This window comes from Poecilia formosa, unplaced genomic scaffold (assembly GCF_000485575.1).
Source record: "Poecilia formosa unplaced genomic scaffold, Poecilia_formosa-5.1.2 Scaffold184, whole genome shotgun sequence".
In the NCBI taxonomy this organism is placed as follows: domain Eukaryota; kingdom Metazoa; phylum Chordata; class Actinopteri; order Cyprinodontiformes; family Poeciliidae; genus Poecilia; species Poecilia formosa.
The window spans coordinates 1,414,524-1,428,189 of NW_006800123.1; the positions used below are offsets into that span (position 1 = coordinate 1,414,524).

A 13,666-nucleotide genomic window follows, 5' to 3' on the forward strand; every position below is an offset into this window, starting at 1 on the left:
CTAGTGTAATGTTTTGTCCAACAGTTTATTTGTCATTATGCAGGTTAACACAAAGTCAACAATCCAATGAAACGTTTGGCTATAAATGTCAAGATGTAAAAATAGCATCCAATAGGAGTAAAACAAATACAGTAAAATATAACAGTGTGAATATGGAATATTTCACAGGTGGTAATATTGCTTAAATTATTATTATTATTATTATTATTATTATTATTATTATTATTGTGTTGCAGGTTATTGTAAGTAATAAGTGACTTTGAGATTAGTTTTTTGTCACACATTGAGCATTGATTTAATATTGTTTTGACACAACTAACTGAGATCAAGCTAAATATAATTAATCCATTTAACCAGTGGATTGCATGTGAGCATTGTTTTCTGTCCATGGACTTAGTTTGTGGATTTAAATCCTGCGCTGAAACAATACAAACCGAAATAGAGAGGAAATTACTCAACGTGACAATCTGAACGGCTTTTTTGTTGAAGAAAAGAAATGAAAAGAAACTTGTAGATAATCTCTTTATGGAAAATTAAAACCATCTGTTTCTTAATTAAATAACCTTCTAAAAGAGTCTATAGTAAGTCATAAAACCTTAATGGTTGGTGTAAGACTGCACCAGAGGCAGATGTTAGAAACTCAGACTCTGACTATTATTCATCCATCAGTAAACATGCCTTTGGTCTCGGCAGACTGAGAGGGGTCAGTCAGCTCCCTCAGTTTTGAGGCATCGACAAGGATGAAAGAAAATGAGGCAGCTACATAAACACTTTGGAGACGCATCCTGCCGAGCCTGATGGATGTAATGCACAGGCTGACATTATACCCACTGACCTAGCCTACACAAGCACATTCCAGCCTTTTAAAATATGCATCATGGTGACAAAAAATCTTTCCCTGTAACGATTTCTTTACCGAGCCCATGCGCCGCTGCTTATATTTGCAAACACAAACAACGAGAAACGGTTTCAGAATCTATTTATATTTTGCGCCTTTTTTTTTTTTTCATAATCCTTCCATGTCAAGCTCCGGATTTGTAAAAGCAACCTATTTATTATAATGAGCGTTAAATCCACTTACAGTTGTGTCTGCACACTCATTTTACTTTTAATTAAAACATCTTGCAGAATCTATGCAGACTTCTTGACAATTGCTAATTAAAGAATAGAAAATACTTCCCTAGCTTTATAAAGACATTAATTCCTCCCTTTTTTTGTGCATAACAGGCTCACAATGAAGTGGTTCTCCGTGTAGCATGGGTGATAATAATGTCATGTCTCTTTCTAAAGAATAATTCATCTCATTCCACATTAAAAGGTTAGACTGGAAGTGAATATTGGGCTATTATATTTTCATCTTGAGCTTTGAAGATTTTTTTTTTCCTGCACTACTTTCCTACCACAGGTCAGAGTAAAACTTGACTGAAATTAAATCACAACTTTCTCTTTTTATCCACTACACTATTTCTATAAATAATGCAATATCATGTATCGAGTCATGAACCTCAAGAGTAACAAGAAAGCTCGAAAGCCCCAATGTTTTTGAGCTTTGCCTCAAATTGAAAAATTTTTATGGCCAAAGGCAATGCATGGTCTTTGCACTGTATTTCTGCTTATGACAATTTTATTTCAGGTAATGAATAATTTTATTTAATTTTTTTTTATGTTTTTAGCTTCATTTCTTATTTAGCTCAAGAAACATCCAGCTGTATGTACACAAGGATTGAAAGTGATTTTGGCGAGGCAGAGGTTCAGCGAAACTGAGCGCGTCGCTGAGCCTGCTGATCGGGCCGACTCCGTGTCAAAAGGTTGATATGATTGATGCGTCTTATTTGAGAGATTCACGAAGGTCATTAACCTTGTGAGTCTCTTTCTGGCGTGCAAGCAGGACCCTGATAACAGGAGCGGACCAGAAACCCGGAGCGAGCCTCACCGTAAAAGTGACGGCATTCTCCAGCATTTTACAGCCTGACGTGTAAATCATGTCGAGCGAAGGCTTCAGTCCTCACTCCTCTGCATATTTCACACAGTGCGAAAGTTATGCAGATTTAGAATGGAAGAAAAGATGATTTCAAGCCAAATGACTGTTAATAACATTGAGTCAATAAAGATGTCAAGCATTAGTCATACTTTATTATAGAGTGCGGTACAGGATTAGATGGAATTATTTTGGCTGTGCTTTAATTGCTTAATTTTCTTCATTACCTTCTCTGCCTACATCTTGGCAGCTGCATCTATCTATGCACCATCCAGCACCTAAATAAGACCTTTGTGTCTTTTTATCACAAGCAGCATGGCTACAGGACCTTAGTAAAGCAACACATTCAAATTCCACTGAACTGTTGAGTTGATGTGCAAAGTTAAACCAGATTAATATCAATAAAAAATAATCTATGGGTTTTTATTCCACTCCCAGTAGTAAAAATGCACGACTTTCATATTTTATTCAAATGCTGAATTGCTGTCAATGAAAAATTTAAACTTTAGTCAAACGAAGATATATTTATATTTCATTAAGTAAAACAAAAACCCAAACTAAACAATCTAAAGGACAGAAATCCTACAACCAGGCTAATGGGGAATGTTTATGACCAGGCCGTAAAGTTTAATGAAATCTAAGAGTCATTAACAGAACAGATGTCTCTCAAGAGTCTTAAGAAAGAGCTTTTATAACGCAGAAGTCTGAGTTCTCACATCTAACATGCAAAGATTTAAACCATTACACAGCCAATAAAAATATTATTATGAAGAAGAATTAAACTATAAAGAGACCAAAAATATCAACAAACTGTCGTCGTCACAACGATTGTCATGACTGCAGCTGTTTTTCCATTCGAAATTTCAAACACGCAGTCAAATCTCTGTGGATGTAAGATAAGTTCATGTGCAGTACAGAGCTATTGCATTATGGGTAATGCAATAGCATTATGGGTAATCAGAGCCAGAACGGCCCAGAAAACGTTAAACAAGTTTTATTGACAAGAAATAGACCGTGCAAGATGGACAGAAACTTTTTTAGGTCAGATTCTATGAAAAACACAGATGAGCAATTTTTAAAACAAATGACTCATTAATTATTCAAATTCATGCTCAGGCTAGAATTGAGCATGAATTTGCTCAATTCAAATTGTTTTGTTGTTATTTGTTGCTACAAATAACAATAAAACAAACTAAACATATTTGAAAAGTAAGCCAAAGACTCATTATGTTGTTGAGTTTTTGTTGCTTCAAGGAACATAAAATATTGCAACAGATATTGAATCTTCGCTTGTTATTCAAGGTCACTTGCAAGTTCTCGTTAATACAGCAGCAAAGCCAGATGCTAGCAGCTAATTAGGAAGTAGATGCTTGGAATAATACCAATCGTTATTGGTATTATTCTGGTATTCTGAAGCATTTTTTCTGATTCAGAAAAAAATGCAAAAACCTCAGTTGCATCGATTGACCCTTTGGTTAGTATATTTTTTAGAGAAGCAAAAGAGAGAAAACACAGGTTTTCTTTCTGCAGAAGCTAACCCCAAAACTGCATCACAAGCTGTTAGTAGAACTTCATAAACTCCAGATAACTATTTATAACACTAAGTCAACAAAGACATCAGCCATTTGTTACAGTGTGTCATATTTGGTTGGAGGGAATTATTTTAGCTGTGCTTTAATTCCTTAATTTTCTTCATTACCTCCCTGCCTACATGTTGGCACAATAAACCACGAACAGTCCAGTTCCTGAATCAGACCATGTGCGCCCTCAGGCATCAACAATTAAAGTGATGTCCTGCACAATGACTCACAGACCACTATCTTTAGTTTTCAAGCCCTGGACTGCCACGCAGCAGACAAACAGTGACTGAGCGTTGCTAAACGCTGCAAAAGAGACCTCCAAGCAGCTTCAAGGGCTAAATGAAGAAAGGAAGCAAATGTGTGCGGCGGTAAAATTGCCAGAGTTTGATCACTGTTGTTGTTGAATGTGTTCTTTGGGGATGGCAGAGCTTTTTTTTTTTTTTTTTTTACTTAGTGCCTCCCACAGGCATGGATGTGTTTTGAAACGTGAATTAAATTAGACAGTGCTTAAGGTGGGAGCACTGCACCGACCTCCGCTCTGATTTATGAATGGTGACAGTTGTCTCCAACGCTGTGTGTTGCATAGACTCGTTCTGAATTCTGTCTGACAACCGCAGTCAGACTCTAATGCATCAATAGCGCATTATTACTTTTCTGTCTGTTGCCATCAGCGATAACCTACATTTCTCAGGTGTATTTATTTAACGGATGAGAGCGGGAGAGCTGTGTGTGTGTGTGTGTGTGTGTAGAGGGGGGTCTATGAAGAAAGTTGGGATGATGCTTGAAACTTTAAATGACGTGATACAACTTAATATTAGATATTCTTTGCCCCTTTTCATGTAAAAAAATGCAAACAAATACATAATTAGGCAAAATCACAGTGTGTCTAAACATAGCAATTTTAACAGGCTTCCAGCAAAACAATTATGTCTAGCTGTGCAGCAATTAGTCAGTTTTAGCTCCACAGACAGGCTCCTAATGCACCGCTCATACATGGCTTCAGAACTACAGCCAGCACAACCTTTAGGCCTAAACTGTGTTACACCAGTTTAATTTCAGCACCAGGGACGGAGCGTCAGCCACACGCTGCTTGGTCTGGATTGTTCTGGAGCCGATCGGATTCGTCCACGATACGACGACCCAGAGCTCTGTGGGTTTCAGCACCATGGACAGCAGACTGGCTGTTTCTGTGCTCAACAATTTCAGCACCATTGGAGAAACTCTATTAAACTTTTTTCTCTCTTAAATTTACCACTTAGGTAAGATTTGTGTGCTTTACTCTCGCATGTTAAGGGCCAAGGTATCCTACTGGAAATTTGTTTTGTTGTATAATCCATCCTTCAGATTCTTAGAAAGCACACAACATTTATTTATTTTTTTATATTATTATTTAAATGTCATAAACAAGGTTAGCTGTGCTCTAGTGTGTTTTGCTTAAGAATCGGATTTCTTATCAGGAACTGAAAAGCAAGGATTGTGTGGCATAAAAGTTCCTGTTTAACAGATTGAAATTGTACTTGTGTTGCTTTTAGGAAGCAGAAACAAACGACCTGCTACAGGAAGCTGGAAAACCGGAGACATAAAAATCCCCATGAGCCGTTTTTGTTTTTTAAAGTAAGCCAAAGAATCTTAAGATACTTTACAAAAAAAGAGATCTAATTTATCTAAAAAAACATTGTGATAAATCAAATTTTTCATGTAGATTCAAATCCAAATGCTTTTATTTGTAGCAATCTGTCCGCCTGAGTAAGTTTTCAAGATGGTTCTGATTTGATTATTGCTCTAAATTAAATTAAATTAATCTTTTTCCTCAATATTCTGTACACAAATTATGACAACGAGGAAAGAAGATTGGCTTAATCATCCTTCAGATGTTTCTACGACTTAAGCGGAGTTCACCTGAGGTAAATTCAGTTGATTGGACTTGATTTGGAAAGGGACACACCTGTCTATATAAAGTCTCCTAGGTGGCAGTGCAGGTCAGAGGTCAAACACCAAGCAGTAAATAACAGTAATTGCCTGTAGACCTGTCTTGTGGCACAAATCTGAGGAAGAAACAAACATTTCTGCTGCTTTGAGAGTCCCAATGAGTTCAGTGGTAAACGGAAGAAGTTTGGAACCAAGAGCAGAAAACATGAGAAATGAGATTCTCTGCTCTGATGAGACACAGATTGGACTCTTTGGTGTGAATGTCAGGTGTCATTGGGACGACTCCCTATAGTGAAGCATGGTGGTAGCAGCATCATGCTAGGTGGATGTTTTGCAGCAACAGCAGCTGACAGACTAGTCAGAATAGAGGAGAAGATGAATGCAGCAACGTACGGAGACATCCTGGATGAAAACCTGCTGCAGAGCGCCTTGACTTCAGACTGGGGCGACTTCTCATTTTTCAGCAGGACGACGACTCAAAACACACGGACGAGATCTCAAAGGTGTGAATCTGACTCAACATCTCTGGAGAGATCTGAAAACGGCTGACAGACGTTTCCCATCCAACCTGAAGGAGCTGGAGAAGAACAGCAGAGAAGAACGGATCAAACCACCTGGAGATGGCCGAACTCAGCCGGTGGAATCGCATTCAGAAAGACTCGACTGTCACTGATCCCAAACATGAATCAACAAAGTATTACACACATACTTATGTGAATGTGATTTCTTGATGTTCTACTTTTAATAAATTTGCAAAAATGTTAAACTTTTTTATGGGATATTGGTGTGAAGGGTTTTGAGGAAAGAGGTTTTGTTTTTTTTTACTTCTTATTGCACTGTATTTTGTTCTAGGATCCATATGTTGGCTGATAACTCAAAGTGTTTTGCACCAAGGCTAAACGACAAATGGTTCTGTCAACATATGAGGCTTCAGAGGGTTTTTTATGCACTGATCGTCATCAGACTGATTCTTCTTTTCCCATCCATGCCTTATGTACAAGCTCACGATGCCAGCGAATGAAAAAAAAAAAAAAATCCGCATGACTTGATCGTCCCGTGGCGCTGACACAAAGAGAGAGCTGTGCATGTTCAAAATGCAGCAGAGAAACATAAAACCAGCTCAGTCCTAAGCGTTGCATGATAAGGAGCGCATCTTTCTTTTTCTTTTTTTTTTTTCTTTTTTTTTCGCTCCCCCGTACTTTTGTAAGAAGCCAAGCATTTATAGGAGAGCATTCGGCATCATCAGCTGTTCGAGGTTGGACTCTCATTGCTGGAAGTCGGAGCTGAAGGAGTCACATGACAGAACTGGAGGCAGGGAGCAAGAGAGAGGAAAAAGGCTCAGCATTCCGCCTCGCACCGCCATACTGTAGCCTCTTTTGAGCCATTTCACATTTTTATTGCAACATTTTACTCCCGCTCGGTGAGTACACTTCCACTGGCTATTTTTTTTTTTCTGTTTTTCTAAGCAAACATTTTTTTTTGGTCTTCTAAATTCACCCCCTTCTTTTTCTTTTTTCCTTTTTTTGGGTTGTTTTTCCTCCTTTTGCTGGTGTTTGAATTGAGCATTTGCCGTGCTGGTTTTAAGCGTTTTTTTACCCCCCCTCCCCTCTACAGTCAGTCCATCCAGGCTTCAAGTTTCCAGCATGCGGTGATTCAGATCGAGAGGGTATGAATTGAAAGAAAAAAAAGAAAAGAAAGAAAACGAGTGCGGTATCGGTCTCTGAGAAAGCCTCTCACTTTGCTTGCAGTTTTGCAGAAACCGAGCAGATTTTATCAGTACAGAGATTTTTCTTTTTCCTGCGCATTTACTGGTGGGTTTTGGGACATTTTTTCTTTTATTATTTTGATTTTTTGTTGTTTTCTGTCGACTTTTGCTGTTGCTGTGGCTTTGGTTTGCATTTTGGCAGTGTGGTTTGTGATTTTGATGAATCTCATCGGTGAAACCTCTCGCTTTTACTTTGTTGCTCTTTTCTTTGTCTTTTACTAAAAAAAGAAACAAGGGAATCCTTTTTAAATCCCCTCTCTGACGTTTTAACCTGACACTTTTCTTGCAGCTGAGCTCACAGGTTTGTGCTTTTTGTTTTATCTCTTTTTTTCCTCCTATTTCCTGTTGTACTCTTGCAGATGGCAGTGTCAAGTATTTTTGGATGTAATTTTTTCTTATAGATTCTTGGGAGAGTTCAGTGCGTTTTTCTTGTTTTCTATTTCAACGAGGATGAACAGACATTTTCCCACTTGCAGGTACATTAACCAATGTTTGAAATAAAGAATGAGGTACCAGAATTCTGCACCTGTGGCTGATGTGTTATTTTTGTAAAGCTGATGAAAATTGTTCGATAGAGCAAACAATTTTCATTGATTCCACCTGAAGGTTACCTGCTGAGAGCACAATCAAGTTTCATTCATTTGGATTTCAACAGTAGTTTGCAAACGTGTTGACGTCCTTTCAACTTTTTCATATTTTGTCACCTTACAGTCTCCAACTTTAACGTGTTTCACTGGGATTTGACTCGACAGACTGACTTGCGGTCGTGATTGCGAAGACATCGTTCTAAAGAAGGATGCATGGTTTCTTAAATAATAAAACTGGCACCCCTAAATAAAATCCAGTGCAGTTAATGGCCTTTAGAAGTCGGCTAATTTGTAAGCTGAGTTCAAAGTTTGTCCCTTGTCAGAGCTGGTATATTTCTACCAGCTTTTTCCATCTAGGGACTGAAAAATTGTGTCCATATTTCTCTGAACTGAAGCCCAGGCTGTTAGATTGGACATATAACGTTCAGTAAGCTATCAAGTTTGGAGTAGATGGGATTTAAGTCTGGATTACAAATGTGTATGGATACAAACTAGTAAGACAAACATTTCAAGGTTTTTCTTACCTCTAAAGTTCGATTATCATATGAGATTTGAACCAAGTGTTAGTTTTGACCTGTTTGCATCCCCGCATGATGATGCTGCCACCTCCATGTCTCACCATAAGAGCGGCCGATTCAGAGTGGTGTGCAGTTCTTATTGAGGATGTTTTAATTCATCTCATCAGAATACCTTTCTCTGCATGTTATGTTCAAGTTTGTGTTTACAACTTTGATAAAATGTTGAAAGAGTTTAAAGGTTATAAATACCGTTAAGTAACTGTTTTCAGAACCTTTGGAAAGGATGCACCTATGAGATTATAAACTGGCATCCGAGCCGTATCTCTAAATCGATCAGGAAGGGGCAGAAATAATCAATTCCTCTGAGTTGCAAGCAAGCAAATATATCGCCGCTCATAAGTGCCTGCCTTATTGCCGGACAAACTCAAATCGGCTTTCCCAGGCCTGCAGATACATAAATACTTCCTGGATTTGTCAAATCTGATTTTTGCAGGAAATTAATAGAACCACAGACAGGACTAAGAGAGAGGCTTAGAGGAAATAAATCCCTCAACAGGAAGGTTTGACTTCAGATTATCGGTGTGCTGCAGAAAACGCAAAAAAAGACATTGTATGGCTGCGGTGAAGGAGGGATTTGCAGGGAGTGTAACTGAGCTAACACGAGACTCTGTCAGTTCATGACAAGTTTATTCCTGTTTGCCTTGAATCCAGCCTTAAATGCTATTAAACGTCACCAATTAACTCTCCGTATGTATCCAGCTTGACAGAACAGAACAAAGGTTTCATCGCCATAATATGGACCCATAAAACAAACGAGAGCGGACCATTAAGTCCGTGTATAGACCGTTAACTCGGGGAGTCATTAAACAGCTCGCTGCAGTGGACCGGAAACGAGCATTTCTCTTTTTTTTTCTTTTTTTTTTTTTACCTGATGGAATTGAATATTGATAAATACAGAATGCAGAACTCTGTGGGTAAACTTACATTTTTAATAAGACCGGATAATTAGAGCAGTTAAATTAAACATGGTATCCAGAGCTGAAAGGCTGTTAGTGTGTATTGATCCTGCTGCTGTCTGTTAAATCTATGCGGTTCATAAAGCAGGTGTAGATAAAAAGATGGGGTTGGTTTTAATGCCTTTTAATTTGCGAGGTAATTTGAGAAGCAGTGTATATCCTCAGTCGGGGCTCGCTTGTGTTTGGACTGACTAAAAGATTAAAACTATCAGTAAATGTAAAAGGAAAAGTCACCATAGTGACTCGTTAGTTGTTTCAGAGCGTCACAAGTTTGATTTGTTGTTGTGTATTTTCTCTAATCCGCACAGTAAGATTCATACACACCTCCACTAATGTTTGGTTAGATGACGTTCTGAACTCAGTTTTTGTAAAACAGTAATTGGTCTGCACTTTTATAGCTCTTTATCAAGTCCAAGGACTCCAAAGCACATTATACCATAATCAGTCTTTGTCCCACAAAGGGCAAACGCAGGTGTAGCAAAGTGACAAGCAAACAAAGCATGTAGATTCACACAGACAGAAATATAAATGAAAACAGATTAAATAGGAAATATTCTACAGGACGAGTCAAACTCGAGGTCTGCAGGTCAAATCAAGACTAAAAAGAGGCACATAACTGGAACTTCAAGATGAGATTTATTTTATCAGTTTTTATTTGAATAGTGCCAAATTACATAAATGTGTAAAATGCGCAGTTATCCGATCCAACACAGTTCATAAAAGTACAATATCGTTGAAGTTAAAGCTGTTGAAGTGAAGTTAAACAATCTGCCCTACTCTTCCATTACTCCATTCACGCTTTGGAGTGCATCAGTTATGCTAAGAGTGAAACAGACCTCAGCATGATGCTTCCACCTCCGTGCTTACCAGTCAGCACGATGCTCCTAGATTTAAATATCTCACTTTGACTATATTATTTCTGACCTTGTAAATAGCTGAGCCTTTGTTTTCCACCAGACGACATTTGGCAGCTGCAAACTCCAGTCAAGCTTGAAGGAGTTGTATCTTCTTACTTAAAGTCTATTTTAAACTCACTCTTGTCTCAACATCTTCTGTTTGGGTGAGAATTGATGCTAGGCTTTATCTTGAACATTTTGTTTACACAGTTTGGGTTAGATGAGTGTAGCATTGGTCCAATTGGATGTTCTGATTCCACAATGGACCCAGGTATGTGAAAACTGGCTAACATTATGCTTGACCTGAGTCCAACAGTGTTGAAAAATAGGATAGACGTTTTAAACATCCATCATCTATCCCAGTGGCTTCAAACTCCAGTCCTAATGTAGAGCACCATTTAAAACTCAAGTTTATCCAAAATGTTTTACTAGAAAATAAAACGTCAAAGATGAAGAGACTTGCATTTAAACAATACTAGTACAATTTTGACTTAAAATAATAAGGAATACATGATAAAATACCACATTTGGGAATATTTATTCAGATATTGGAATAAATTTGGATATTTGAGCCTTTAATTGTAACTCTGCTTCTTAATGAATTCCTTCTTGTTTTTAAAATTGATTGACTTTGTTGTATGATCCTTTAAAATCACCACTAAAAGCTAGAAATTACATCAATCTGAACTTTATCATACGTAAACTTGCACTGAAGTTTTAGGCACATTCACTCTGATATTTTTTAGCAACTTCCAGAAATCATTTAAAAAGAGATTTAAATTCATTCTTCTTTGCACAGCCGATAGTCCTTTTACACATTCCCCATCCCTTTACCTAAATCAGTCTATCTTGTCGGCTTTTAAAACCTTGAGCCACTGCATCAAAACAAACCGACGTGTCCTCACACTCCGAGCTGAGAGGCGTTTCCGTCTCGCCGCCACGAGCCGAGCTCCTGCTAAGCATTATGATAGCTTCCATTACGTCCTGCAGTGTTGGTGTCTCTCGCCTCCAGGCAGGTTTGCTGTTATCTGGGCCAAGCCAGAACTGCACAGGAGACTCAGATAGAGAGAGAGGAGGAGGGTGTGAAAGCTCATGTGTGCCTATACCTCTGCTGGCATAAATAAAATATCACGAAGGGATCTGCTGTATGCACCTAGCATGTCCTCGGCTCTCTGAGGTGTGAGTGTGACCACATGGCTGCTTGTCGGCGTGAATGGAGATTGAGTTTTGGGGTAACACATTTGATCACATAAAAAAAGCGAATTACTGTGTATTCATGACAGGATGAGATGAGAATGGGAGATAGGTACTATTTTAACTTCTGCGAAATTCATAATTTGCATGTTTTTGTATTTCCATTTGAGTCTCTACTGTTTCTGAAAGCAGCACAAACCCTTTAGAAAAACCACCCAGCTGTTTTTTTTTGCCAATAAGTTCATGTTTTTTAGTGTCTGGAAAATGAACCGTTTCAAAAACCTTCTGAATATAAATCAGCACGCGCTGCCCGTTACCTAGCAACGCCAGTGAAGCCCAATCCGTCACCTAGCAACCCAGCTGGTAAAACCGCCTTTGCTCAACTGCTTTTACCGCTGTATGCTGCTGGAAAAGACAAGTGTTTTGTTGTTGACTTGCCATCCAGAAACCACTTGCTGTATTCTTGTTGATTGGGCAGGAGGCTCCACTTCGGCTTTTCAAAGAAGTAGGGTTGTATAACTGAGCATCTGTTTGCAGCCATTTTCATGTGCGAGTGTAAATGTTGAGTTTGGAGGCGGCAGCTTATGTGGATTTAAAGTGACAGAGACCCTAAAACAGCTGAAAGGAGCTGAAACTATGCAGAACTGACCAAACTAAAGTCTCTAAGAATGATTTTATGCAAAAAAATGTAAGATGTATAGTCCAGGGACCGATTCTAACCTGTTAAAGGAAGTATAATACATCTCCTTTGAACTTCCTATGAACTTCCTACGCTCTAAACGTTTATTGGCTGCCATAGTAAAAAATATATATATATATATATATATATCCTGTTATTGTTCATTATCACAAGGGAGATGTTTAACTCAGCTCAAATATTTTCCACAGGTTTTCGGTCTCAGATTACGATGACAGAAAATGTATTGTCTCATTTCTGTGCAGGTTCTGAGAAATGTCTCGGTTCATAATTTTGTAGAGAAACGAATCATGAACATTTTTCACCATTCAGACAGATGCCAATAGATTTTAATTCAAATTCCCCTGGTGTTTGGAAGGTTTCATTATGCTCTGCAGTCTTAAGGTTCCCAGGCTCTTTTGGAAGAGAGACAGGCCCGCAGCATCACAGGTCCTCTACTGCACTTATAAAGTCCTGTCTTTCTCTCGTGTGTAAGTGTGTGTGTTTGTGTGTGCAAGAATACAGGTGTTTATCTCCAAAGTGCATTCAAATTTGGGTTTTAGATGGGTCACTCCAGTTAATGTCTTTTATTTACTGTGGATAATGCTATTGAGAGTGAAGAGAACAGCAGATATTTTTGAACTTTCTCATATTGCAGCACAGATTTAACATTTTTTCAGTCAAAATCATTTTGGTAACATTATTAGATACATGTAAAAACTCAGTATGGCGTCTTTACCTCCAAGTCTTTATGGGAAATTGCTCATTTACTGCTATTTTTGTCAAAATCTTGGACAGAATTGCATATTAGCGATGTGTTCCAGAGCTTATTTTGCCATCCCTGTCACCAGGAGAAAAAGCTGTGATCTTAATTGGCTTTGGCAACATTTGGTTGTTTTTCTTAAAGATGAAGATTTCAATGCAGATTAGGCCTGCAGTGATTCAGGAAAACATGTGTTTTTTCTGATTTGAACGTAGCAGAATTGCTTGAAAAGTCCTTATAAAATCTTTTCCATTTTATCCTCCAACTTAAATCTGTGTTTACAAGTTGCACTGTCTGTTTCGTACAATATTGGAAATGAAAATCTTATTTATCATAAAAGAAAATGCAGAAAACAAAATAGCATCTCAATGAAGCTTCATCACTTTTTATAAAAATAAAATGAGACTGATGGAAGCATCTAAGCATTTATTACAGCAGATATTATCTAAGCTGCTTCTAATATAAAGCTAATGAGCTGTAATTACAGACTCTAGTTTCAACCCTCAACTTTTCTACAAAGGAGATTATTGTTTATGATTTTAAAAAAACATATTTATCTTCAAGGCCTGAGTTGACTTCTGGTTTTTTTCAAAGCAGATGAAAACTTCTTTTAAACCATTTCCTGTAGTTTGAACTCCTCTTAGCGAGAAGGCAGAGGCGGTGGGGGGTTTTCCTCGGGTCAGATGTAACCTTGAGTAACACTCCTCTTACCCCGCCTGCTGCTGCCAGCTGTCACTCAGCTGCATGTGATCGCTGAATGAGCA

At 38.2% G+C, this 13,666-nt stretch overlaps 1 protein-coding gene across 4 annotated transcripts in view; it reads left to right on the forward strand.

Annotated features, from left to right (window-relative positions):
- Window positions 1-6,586: 6,586 nt before the first annotated feature.
- Window positions 6,587-13,666, forward strand: part of ralyl (RALY RNA binding protein like) — a 113,311-nt gene continuing 106,231 nt past the window's right edge. For 2 of the 4 annotated variants that reach the window (XM_007565970.2, XM_016678490.1), the window contains exon 1: window positions 6,956-7,728. The gene's annotated coding sequence lies outside the window, so the exon portion shown is untranslated. Of the gene's footprint in view, window positions 6,908-6,955; window positions 7,729-13,666 lie in introns of those variants that run through there. The other 2 variants (XM_016678488.1, XM_016678489.1) reach the window with 2 other exon arrangements.